The 12,575-nt window shown below is 44.2% G+C and overlaps 2 non-coding genes across 2 annotated transcripts; both read left to right on the forward strand.

The window, feature by feature from the left end:
* Nucleotides 1–5,115: 5,115 nt before the first annotated feature.
* On the forward strand, nt 5,116–5,188 carry trnar-ccu (transfer RNA arginine (anticodon CCU)). Its single transcript has one exon. It is a non-coding gene; the product is annotated as a tRNA-Arg (tRNA).
* Nucleotides 5,189–10,007: 4,819 nt separating this feature from the next.
* trnar-ccu (transfer RNA arginine (anticodon CCU)) lies at nt 10,008–10,080 on the forward strand. Its single transcript has one exon. It is a non-coding gene; the product is annotated as a tRNA-Arg (tRNA).
* The last annotated feature ends 2,495 nt before the right edge of the window (nt 10,081–12,575 follow it).

Below are 12,575 nucleotides of genomic sequence, written 5' to 3' on the forward strand. Positions count from 1 at the left end.
GTGAGTTCTAGCCTTTTCTGAAGTGGATGGAAGCAGAGTGGCGCAGCGGGAGCGTGCTGGGCCCATAACCCAAAGGTCGATGGATCGAAACCATCCTCTGCTAAACAGTTTATTTTAAGTGCGAACAACATTTTTAAAAAATGTGTCGTTTCATGGGCATGTCTCAGTGCCATTATATATATTTTTTTACCTCTTCCAACAGTTCGTATAGGTCATACTGTTTACACAGTATCCCAGTGGCCTAAGACACTGGACTCCTAAGCCATGGATTGTGAGTTCTAGTCTTTTCTGAAGTGGCTGAGAGCAGAGTGGCGCAGCGGGAGCGTGCTGGGCCCATAACCCAAAGGTCGATGGATCGAAACCATCCTCTGCTAAACAGTTTATTTTAAGTGCGAACAACATTTTTAAAAAATGTGTCGTTTCATGGGCATGTCTCAGTGCCATTATATATATTTTTTTACCTCTTCCAACAGTTCGTATAGGTCATACTGTTTACACAGTATCCCAGTGGCCTAAGACACTGGACTCCTAAGCCATGGATTGTGAGTTCTAGCCTTTTCTGAAGTGGATGGAAGCAGAGTGGCGCAGCGGGAGCGTGCTGGGCCCATAACCCAGAGGTCGATGGATCGAAACCATCCTCTGCTAAGCAGTTTATTTTAAGTGCGAACAACATTTTTAAAAAATGTGTCGTTTCATGGGCATGTCTCAGTGCCATTATATATATTTTTTTACCTCTTCCAACAGTTCGTATAGGTCATACTGTTTACACAGTATCCCAGTGGCCTAAGACACTGGACTCCTAAGCCATGGATTGTGAGTTCTAGCCTTTTCTGAAGTGGATGGAAGCAGAGTGGCGCAGCGGGAGCGTGCTGGGCCCATAACCCAGAGGTCGATGGATCGAAACCATCCTCTGCTAAACAGTTTATTTTAAGTGCGAACAACATTTTTAAAAAATGTGTCGTTTCATGGGCATGTCTCAGTGCCATTATATATATTTTTTTACCTCTTCCAACAGTTCGTATAGGTCATACTGTTTACACAGTATCCCAGTGTCCTAAGACACTGGACTCCTAAGCCATGGATTGTGAGTTCTAGCCTTTTCTGAAGTGGATGGAAGCAGAGTGGCGCAGCGGGAGCGTGCTGGGCCCATAACCCAGAGGTCGATGGATCGAAACCATCCTCTGCTAAACAGTTTATTTTAAGTGCGAACAACATTTTAAAAAAATGTGTCTTTTCATGGGCATGTCTCAGTGCCATTATATATATTTTTTTACCTCTTCCAACAGTTCGTATAGGTCATACTGTTTACACAGTATCCCAGTGGCCTAAGACACTGGACTCCTAAGCCATGGATTGTGAGTTCTAGTCTTTTCTGAAGTGGATGGAAGCAGAGTGGCGCAGCGGGAGCGTGCTGGGCCCATAACCCAGAGGTCGATGGATCGAAACCATCCTCTGCTAAACAGTTTATTTTAAGTGCGAACAACATTTTTAAAAAATGTGTCGTTTCATGGGCATGTCTCAGTGCCATTATATATATTTTTTTACCTCTTCCAACAGTTCGTATAGGTCATACTGTTTACACAGTATCCCAGTGGCCTAAGACACTGGCCTCCTAAGCCATGGATTGTGAGTTCTAGTCTTTTCTGAAGTGGATGGAAGCAGAGTGGCGCAGCGGGAGCGTGCTGGGCCCATAACCCAGAGGTCGATGGATCGAAACCATCCTCTGCTAAACAGTTTATTTTAAGTGCGAACAACATTTTTAAAAAATGTGTCGTTTCATTGGCATGTCTCAGTGCCATTATATATATTTTTTTACCTCTTCCAACAGTTCGTATAGGTCATACTGTTTACACAGTATCCCAGTGGCCTAAGACACTGGACTCCTAAGCCATGGATTGTGAGTTCTAGCCTTTTCTGAAGTGGATGGAAGCAGAGTGGCGCAGCGGGAGCGTGCTGGGCCCATAACCCAGAGGTCGATGGATCGAAACCATCCTCTGCTAAACAGTTTATTTTAAGTGCGAACAACATTTTTTAAAAATGTGTCGTTTCATGGGCATGTCTCAGTGCCATTATATATATTTTTTTACCTCTTCCAACAGTTCGTATAGGTCATACTGTTTACACAGTATCCCAGTGGCCTAAGACACTGGACTCCTAAGCCATGGATTGTGAGTTCTAGTCTTTTCTGAAGTCGATGGAAGCAGAGTGGCGCAGCGGGAGCGTGCTGGGCCCATAACCCAGAGGTCGATGGATCGAAACCATCCTCTGCTAAACAGTTTATTTTAAGTGCGAACAACATTTTTAAAAAATGTGTCGTTTCATGGGCATGTCTCAGTGCCATTATATATATTTTTTTACCTCTTCCAACAGTTCGTATAGGTCATACTGTTTACACAGTATCCCAGTGGCCTAAGACACTGGACTCCTAAGCCATGGATTGTGAGTTCTAGCCTTTTCTGAAGTGGATGGAAGCAGAGTGGCGCAGCGGGAGCGTGCTGGGCCCATAACCCAAAGGTCGATGGATCGAAACCATCCTCTGCTAAACAGTTTATTTTAAGTGCGAACAACATTTTTAAAAAATGTGTCGTTTCATGGGCATGTCTCAGTGCCATTATATATATTTTTTTACCTCTTCCAACAGTTCGTATAGGTCATACTGTTTACACAGTATCCCAGTGGCCTAAGACACTGGACTCCTAAGCCATGGATTGTGAGTTCTAGTCTTTTCTGAAGTGGCTGAGAGCAGAGTGGCGCAGCGGGAGCGTGCTGGGCCCATAACCCAAAGGTCGATGGATCGAAACCATCCTCTGCTAAACAGTTTATTTTAAGTGCGAACAACATTTTTAAAAAATGTGTCGTTTCATGGGCATGTCTCAGTGCCATTATATATATTTTTTTACCTCTTCCAACAGTTCGTATAGGTCATACTGTTTACACAGTATCCCAGTGGCCTAAGACACTGGACTCCTAAGCCATGGATTGTGAGTTCTAGCCTTTTCTGAAGTGGATGGAAGCAGAGTGGCGCAGCGGGAGCGTGCTGGGCCCATAACCCAGAGGTCGATGGATCGAAACCATCCTCTGCTAAGCAGTTTATTTTAAGTGCGAACAACATTTTTAAAAAATGTGTCGTTTCATGGGCATGTCTCAGTGCCATTATATATATTTTTTTACCTCTTCCAACAGTTCGTATAGGTCATACTGTTTACACAGTATCCCAGTGGCCTAAGACACTGGACTCCTAAGCCATGGATTGTGAGTTCTAGCCTTTTCTGAAGTGGATGGAAGCAGAGTGGCGCAGCGGGAGCGTGCTGGGCCCATAACCCAGAGGTCGATGGATCGAAACCATCCTCTGCTAAACAGTTTATTTTAAGTGCGAACAACATTTTTAAAAAATGTGTCGTTTCATGGGCATGTCTCAGTGCCATTATATATATTTTTTTACCTCTTCCAACAGTTCGTATAGGTCATACTGTTTACACAGTATCCCAGTGTCCTAAGACACTGGACTCCTAAGCCATGGATTGTGAGTTCTAGCCTTTTCTGAAGTGGATGGAAGCAGAGTGGCGCAGCGGGAGCGTGCTGGGCCCATAACCCAGAGGTCGATGGATCGAAACCATCCTCTGCTAAACAGTTTATTTTAAGTGCAAACAACATTTTTTAAAAATGTGTCGTTTCATGGGCATGTCTCAGTGCCATTATATATATTTTTTTACCTCTTCCAACAGTTCGTATAGGTCATACTGTTTACACAGTATCCCAGTGGCCTAAGACACTGGACTCCTAAGCCATGGATTGTGAGTTCTAGCCTTTTCTGAAGTGGATGGAAGCAGAGTGGCGCAGCGGGAGCGTGCTGGGCCCATAACCCAGAGGTCGATGGATTGAAACCATCCTCTGCTAAACAGTTTATTTTAAGTGCGAACAACATTTTTAAAAAATGTGTCGTTTCATGGGCATGTCTCAGTGCCATTATATATATTTTTTTACCTCTTCCAACAGTTCGTATAGGTCATACTGTTTACACAGTATCCCAGTGGCCTAAGACACTGGACTCCTAAGCCATGGATTGTGAGTTCTAGCCTTTTCTGAAGTGGATGGAAGCAGAGTGGCGCAGCGGGAGCGTGCTGGGCCCATAACCCAGAGGTCGATGGATCGAAACCATCCTCTGCTAAACAGTTTATTTTAAGTGCGAACAACATTTTTAAAAAATGTGTCGTTTCATGGGCATGTCTCAGTGCCATTATATATATTTTTTTACCTCTTCCAACAGTTCGTATAGGTCATACTGTTTACACAGTATCCCAGTGTCCTAAGACACTGGACTCCTAAGCCATGGATTGTGAGTTCTAGCCTTTTCTGAAGTGGATGGAAGCAGAGTGGCGCAGCGGGAGCGTGCTGGGCCCATAACCCAGAGGTCGATGGATCGAAACCATCCTCTGCTAAACAGTTTATTTTAAGTGCGAACAACATTTTTAAAAAATGTGTCGTTTCATGGGCATGTCTCAGTGCCATTATATATATTTTTTTACCTCTTCCAACAGTTCGTATAGGTCATACTGTTTACACAGTATCCCAGTGGCCTAAGACACTGGACTCCTAAGCCATGGATTGCGAGTTCTAGCCTTTTCTGAAGTGGATGGAAGCAGAGTGGCCCAGCGGGAGCGTGCTGGGCCCATAACCCAGAGGTCGATGGATCGAAACCATCCTCTGCTAAACAGTTTATTTTAAGTGCGAACAACATTTTTAAAAAATGTGTCGTTTCATGGGCATGTCTCAGTGCCATTATATATATTTTTTTACCTCTTCCAACAGTTCGTATAGGTCATACTGTTTACACAGTATCCCAGTGGCCTAAGACACTGGACTCCTAAGCCATGGATTGTGAGTTCTAGTCTTTTCTGAAGTGGCTGAGAGCAGAGTGGCGCAGCGGGAGCGTGCTGGGCCCATAACCCAGAGGTCGATGGATCGAAACCATCCTCTGCTAAACAGATTATTTTCAAAAATGAAACGCAAACAGAAATTAGAAAGCTAAATTTCATTTGCGTGTCTCAGTGCTATCCAGTACACATTGTTTTTACTGCTTCTATCAGTTCATACTATTTGCAAAAGGTAGACAGTGCCCCAGTGGCCTAATGGATAAGGCACTGGCCTCCTAAGCCAGGGATTGTGGGTTCAAGTCCCATCTGGGGTGGATGGAAGCAGAGTGGCGCAGCGGGAGCGTGCTGGGCCCATAACCCAGAGGTCGATGGATCGAAACCATCCTCTGCTAAACAGTTTATTTTAAGTGCGAACAACATTTTTAAAAAATGTGTCGTTTCATGGGCATGTCTCAGTGCCATTATATATATTTTTTTACCTCTTCCAACAGTTCGTATAGGTCATACTGTTTACACAGTATCCCAGTGGCCTAAGACACTGGACTCCTAAGCCATGGATTGTGAGTTCTAGTCTTTTCTGAAGTCGATGGAAGCAGAGTGGCGCAGCGGGAGCGTGCTGGGCCCATAACCCAGAGGTCGATGGATCGAAACCATCCTCTGCTAAACAGTTTATTTTAAGTGCGAACAACATTTTTAAAAAATGTGTCGTTTCATGGGCATGTCTCAGTGCCATTATATATATTTTTTTACCTCTTCCAACAGTTCGTATAGGTCATACTGTTTACACAGTATCCCAGTGGCCTAAGACACTGGACTCCTAAGCCATGGATTGTGAGTTCTAGCCTTTTCTGAAGTGGATGGAAGCAGAGTGGCGCAGCGGGAGCGTGCTGGGCCCATAACCCAAAGGTCGATGGATCGAAACCATCCTCTGCTAAACAGTTTATTTTAAGTGCGAACAACATTTTTAAAAAATGTGTCGTTTCATGGGCATGTCTCAGTGCCATTATATATATTTTTTTACCTCTTCCAACAGTTCGTATAGGTCATACTGTTTACACAGTATCCCAGTGGCCTAAGACACTGGACTCCTAAGCCATGGATTGTGAGTTCTAGTCTTTTCTGAAGTGGCTGAGAGCAGAGTGGCGCAGCGGGAGCGTGCTGGGCCCATAACCCAAAGGTCGATGGATCGAAACCATCCTCTGCTAAACAGTTTATTTTAAGTGCGAACAACATTTTTAAAAAATGTGTCGTTTCATGGGCATGTCTCAGTGCCATTATATATATTTTTTTACCTCTTCCAACAGTTCGTATAGGTCATACTGTTTACACAGTATCCCAGTGGCCTAAGACACTGGACTCCTAAGCCATGGATTGTGAGTTCTAGCCTTTTCTGAAGTGGATGGAAGCAGAGTGGCGCAGCGGGAGCGTGCTGGGCCCATAACCCAGAGGTCGATGGATCGAAACCATCCTCTGCTAAGCAGTTTATTTTAAGTGCGAACAACATTTTTAAAAAATGTGTCGTTTCATGGGCATGTCTCAGTGCCATTATATATATTTTTTTACCTCTTCCAACAGTTCGTATAGGTCATACTGTTTACACAGTATCCCAGTGGCCTAAGACACTGGACTCCTAAGCCATGGATTGTGAGTTCTAGCCTTTTCTGAAGTGGATGGAAGCAGAGTGGCGCAGCGGGAGCGTGCTGGGCCCATAACCCAGAGGTCGATGGATCGAAACCATCCTCTGCTAAACAGTTTATTTTAAGTGCGAACAACATTTTTAAAAAATGTGTCGTTTCATGGGCATGTCTCAGTGCCATTATATATATTTTTTTACCTCTTCCAACAGTTCGTATAGGTCATACTGTTTACACAGTATCCCAGTGTCCTAAGACACTGGACTCCTAAGCCATGGATTGTGAGTTCTAGCCTTTTCTGAAGTGGATGGAAGCAGAGTGGCGCAGCGGGAGCGTGCTGGGCCCATAACCCAGAGGTCGATGGATCGAAACCATCCTCTGCTAAACAGTTTATTTTAAGTGCGAACAACATTTTTAAAAAATGTGTCGTTTCATGGGCATGTCTCAGTGCCATTATATATATTTTTTTACCTCTTCCAACAGTTCGTATAGGTCATACTGTTTACACAGTATCCCAGTGGCCTAAGACACTGGACTCCTAAGCCATGGATTGTGAGTTCTAGTCTTTTCTGAAGTCGATGGAAGCAGAGTGGCGCAGCGGGAGCGTGCTGGGCCCATAACCCAGAGGTCGATGGATCGAAACCATCCTCTGCTAAACAGTTTATTTTAAGTGCGAACAACATTTTTAAAAAATGTGTCGTTTCATGGGCATGTCTCAGTGCCATTATATATATTTTTTTACCTCTTCCAACAGTTCGTATAGGTCATACTGTTTACACAGTATCCCAGTGGCCTAAGACACTGGACTCCTAAGCCATGGATTGTGAGTTCTAGCCTTTTCTGAAGTGGATGGAAGCAGAGTGGCGCAGCGGGAGCGTGCTGGGCCCATAACCCAAAGGTCGATGGATCGAAACCATCCTCTGCTAAACAGTTTATTTTAAGTGCGAACAACATTTTTAAAAAATGTGTTGTTTCATGGGCATGTCTCAGTGCCATTATATATATTTTTTTACCTCTTCCAACAGTTCGTATAGGTCATACTGTTTACACAGTATCCCAGTGGCCTAAGACACTGGACTCCTAAGCCATGGATTGTGAGTTCTAGTCTTTTCTGAAGTGGCTGAGAGCAGAGTGGCGCAGCGGGAGCGTGCTGGGCCCATAACCCAAAGGTCGATGGATCGAAACCATCCTCTGCTAAACAGTTTATTTTAAGTGCGAACAACATTTTTAAAAAATGTGTCGTTTCATGGGCATGTCTCAGTGCCATTATATATATTTTTTTACCTCTTCCAACAGTTCGTATAGGTCATACTGTTTACACAGTATCCCAGTGGCCTAAGACACTGGACTCCTAAGCCATGGATTGTGAGTTCTAGCCTTTTCTGAAGTGGATGGAAGCAGAGTGGCGCAGCGGGAGCGTGCTGGGCCCATAACCCAGAGGTCGATGGATCGAAACCATCCTCTGCTAAGCAGTTTATTTTAAGTGCGAACAACATTTTTAAAAAATGTGTCGTTTCATGGGCATGTCTCAGTGCCATTATATATATTTTTTAACCTCTTCCAACAGTTCGTATAGGTCATACTGTTTACACAGTATCCCAGTGGCCTAAGACACTGGACTCCTAAGCCATGGATTGTGAGTTCTAGCCTTTTCTGAAGTGGATGGAAGCAGAGTGGCGCAGCGGGAGCGTGCTGGGCCCATAACCCAGAGGTCGATGGATCGAAACCATCCTCTGCTAAACAGTTTATTTTAAGTGCGAACAACATTTTTAAAAAATGTGTCGTTTCATGGGCATGTCTCAGTGCCATTATATATATTTTTTTACCTCTTCCAACAGTTCGTATAGGTCATACTGTTTACACAGTATCCCAGTGTCCTAAGACACTGGACTCCTAAGCCATGGATTGTGAGTTCTAGCCTTTTCTGAAGTGGATGGAAGCAGAGTGGCGCAGCGGGAGCGTGCTGGGCCCATAACCCAGAGGTCGATGGATCGAAACCATCCTCTGCTAAACAGTTTATTTTAAGTGCAAACAACATTTTTTAAAAATGTGTCGTTTCATGGGCATGTCTCAGTGCCATTATATATATTTTTTTACCTCTTCCAACAGTTCGTATAGGTCATACTGTTTACACAGTATCCCAGTGGCCTAAGACACTGGACTCCTAAGCCATGGATTGTGAGTTCTAGCCTTTTCTGAAGTGGATGGAAGCAGAGTGGCGCAGCGGGAGCGTGCTGGGCCCATAACCCAGAAGTCGATGGATTGAAACCATCCTCTGCTAAACAGTTTATTTTAAGTGCGAACAACATTTTTAAAAAATGTGTCGTTTCATGGGCATGTCTCAGTGCCATTATATATATTTTTTTACCTCTTCCAACAGTTCGTATAGGTCATACTGTTTACACAGTATCCCAGTGGCCTAAGACACTGGACTCCTAAGCCATGGATTGTGAGTTCTAGCCTTTTCTGAAGTGGATGGAAGCAGAGTGGCGCAGCGAGAGCGTGCTGGGCCCATAACCCAGAGGTCGATGGATCGAAACCATCCTCTGCTAAACAGTTTATTTTAAGTGCGAACAACATTTTTAAAAAATGTGTCGTTTCATGGGCATGTCTCAGTGCCATTATATATTTTTTTTTACCTCTTCCAACAGTTCGTATAGGTCATACTGTTTACACAGTATCCCAGTGTCCTAAGACACTGGACTCCTAAGCCATGGATTGTGAGTTCTAGCCTTTTCTGAAGTGGATGGAAGCAGAGTGGCGCAGCGGGAGCGTGCTGGGCCCATAACCCAGAGGTCGATGGATCGAAACCATCCTCTGCTAAACAGTTTATTTTAAGTGCGAACAACATTTTTAAAAAATGTGTCGTTTCATGGGCATGTCTCAGTGCCATTATATATATTTTTTTACCTCTTCCAACAGTTCGTATAGGTCATACTGTTTACACAGTATCCCAGTGGCCTAAGACACTGGACTCCTAAGCCATGGATTGCGAGTTCTAGCCTTTTCTGAAGTGGATGGAAGCAGAGTGGCCCAGCGGGAGCGTGCTGGGCCCATAACCCAGAGGTCGATGGATCGAAACCATCCTCTGCTAAACAGTTTATTTTAAGTGCGAACAACATTTTTAAAAAATGTGTCGTTTCATGGGCATGTCTCAGTGCCATTATATATATTTTTTTACCTCTTCCAACAGTTCGTATAGGTCATACTGTTTACACAGTATCCCAGTGGCCTAAGACACTGGACTCCTAAGCCATGGATTGTGAGTTCTAGTCTTTTCTGAAGTGGCTGAGAGCAGAGTGGCGCAGCGGGAGCGTGCTGGGCCCATAACCCAGAGGTCGATGGATCGAAACCATCCTCTGCTAAACAGATTATTTTCAAAAATGAAACGCAAACAGAAATTAGAAAGCTAAATTTCATTTGCGTGTCTCAGTGCTATCCAGTACACATTGTTTTTACTGCTTCTATCAGTTCATACTATTTGCAAAAGGTAGACAGTGCCCCAGTGGCCTAATGGATAAGGCACTGGCCTCCTAAGCCAGGGATTGTGGGTTCAAGTCCCATCTGGGGTGGATGGAAGCAGAGTGGCGCAGCGGGAGCGTGCTGGGCCCATAACCCAGAGGTCGATGGATCGAAACCATCCTCTGCTAAACAGTTTATTTTAAGTGCGAACAACATTTTTAAAAAATGTGTCGTTTCATGGGCATGTCTCAGTGCCATTATATATATTTTTTTACCTCTTCCAACAGTTCGTATAGGTCATACTGTTTACACAGTATCCCAGTGGCCTAAGACACTGGACTCCTAAGCCATGGATTGTGAGTTCTAGTCTTTTCTGAAGTGGATGGAAGCAGAGTGGCGCAGCGGGAGCGTGCTGGGCCCATAACCCAGAGGTCGATGGATCGAAACCATCCTCTGCTAAACAGTTTATTTTAAGTGCGAACAACATTTTTAAAAAATGTGTCGTTTCATGGGCATGTCTCAGTGCCATTATATATATTTTTTTACCTCTTCCAACAGTTCGTATAGGTCATACTGTTTACACAGTATCCCAGTGGCCTAAGACACTGGACTCCTAAGCCATGGATTGTGAGTTCTAGCCTTTTCTGAAGTGGATGGAAGCAGAGTGGCGCAGCGGGAGCGTGCTGGGCCCATAACCCAGAGGTCGATGGATCGAAACCATCCTCTGCTAAACAGTTTATTTTAAGTGCGAACAACATTTTAAAAAAATGTGTCGTTTCATGGGCATGTCTCAGTGCCATTATATATATTTTTTTACCTCTTCCAACAGTTCGTATAGGTCATACTGTTTACACAGTATCCCAGTGGCCTAAGACACTGGACTCCTAAGCCATGGATTGTGAGTTCTAGTCTTTTCTGAAGTCGATGGAAGCAGAGTGGCGCAGCGGGAGCGTGCTGGGCCCATAACCCAGAGGTCGATGGATCGAAACCATCCTCTGCTAAACAGTTTATTTTAAGTGCGAACAACATTTTTAAAAAATGTGTCGTTTCATGGGCATGTCTCAGTGCCATTATATATATTTTTTTACCTCTTCCAACAGTTCGTATAGGTCATACTGTTTACACAGTATCCCAGTGGCCTAAGACACTGGACTCCTAAGCCATGGATTGTGAGTTCTAGCCTTTTCTGAAGTGGATGGAAGCAGAGTGGCGCAGCGGGAGCGTGCTGGGCCCATAACCCAAAGGTTGATGGATTGAAACCATCCTCTGCTAAACAGTTTATTTTAAGTGCGAACAACATTTTTAAAAAATGTGTCATTTCATGGGCATGTCTCAGTGCCATTATATATATTTTTTTACCTCTTCCAACAGTTCGTATAGGTCATACTGTTTACACAGTATCCCAGTGGCCTAAGACACTGGACTCCTAAGCCATGGATTGTGAGTTCTAGTCTTTTCTGAAGTGGCTGAGAGCAGAGTGGCGCAGCGGGAGCGTGCTGGGCCCATAACCCAAAGGTTGATGGATCGAAACCATCCTCTGCTAAACAGTTTATTTTAAGTGCGAACAACATTTTTAAAAAATGTGTCGTTTCATGGGCATGTCTCAGTGCCATTCTATATATTTTTTTACCTCTTCCAACAGTTCGTATAGGTCATACTGTTTACACAGTATCCCAGTGGCCTAAGACACTGGACTCCTAAGCCATGGATTGTGAGTTCTAGCCTTTTCTGAAGTGGATGGAAGCAGAGTGGCGCAGTTGGAGCGTGCTGGGCCCATAACCCAGAGGTCGATGGATCGAAACCATCCTCTGCTAAACAGTTTATTTTAAGTGCGAACAACATTTTTAAAAAATGTGTCGTTTCATGGGCATGTCTCAGTGCCATTATATATATTTTTTTACCTCTTCCAACAGTTCGTATAGGTCATACTGTTTACACAGTATCCCAGTGGCCTAAGACACTGGACTCCTAAGCCATGGATTGTGAGTTCTAGTCTTTTCTGAAGTGGATGGAAGCAGAGTGGCGCAGCGGGAGCGTGCTGGGCCCATAACCCAGAGGTCGATGGATCGAAACCATCCTCTGCTAAACAGTTTATTTTAAGTGCGAACAACATTTTTAAAAAATGTGTCGTTTCATGGGCATGTCTCAGTGCCATTATATATATTTTTTTACCTCTTCCAACAGTTCGTATAGGTCATACTGTTTACACAGTATCCCAGTGGCCTAAGACACTGGACTCCTAAGCCATGGATTGTGAGTTCTAGTCTTTTCTGAAGTCGATGGAAGCAGAGTGGCGCAGCGGGAGCGTGCTGGGCCCATAACCCAGAGGTCGATGGATCGAAACCATCCTCTGCTAAACAGTTTATTTTAAGTGCGAACAACATTTTTAAAAAATGTGTCGTTTCATGGGCATGTCTCAGTGCCATTATATATATTTTTTTACCTCTTCCAACAGTTCGTATAGGTCATACTGTTTACACAGTATCCCAGTGGCCTAAGACACTGGACTCCTAAGCCATGGATTGTGAGTTCTAGCCTTTTCTGAAGTGGATGGAAGCAGAGTGGCGCAGCGGGAGCGTGCTGGGCCCATAACCCAAAGGTTGAT

This window comes from Oncorhynchus mykiss, chromosome 7 (genome assembly GCF_057628025.1).
Source record: "Oncorhynchus mykiss isolate SJ-2025 chromosome 7, ASM5762802v1, whole genome shotgun sequence".
Lineage (NCBI taxonomy): Eukaryota > Metazoa > Chordata > Actinopteri > Salmoniformes > Salmonidae > Oncorhynchus > Oncorhynchus mykiss.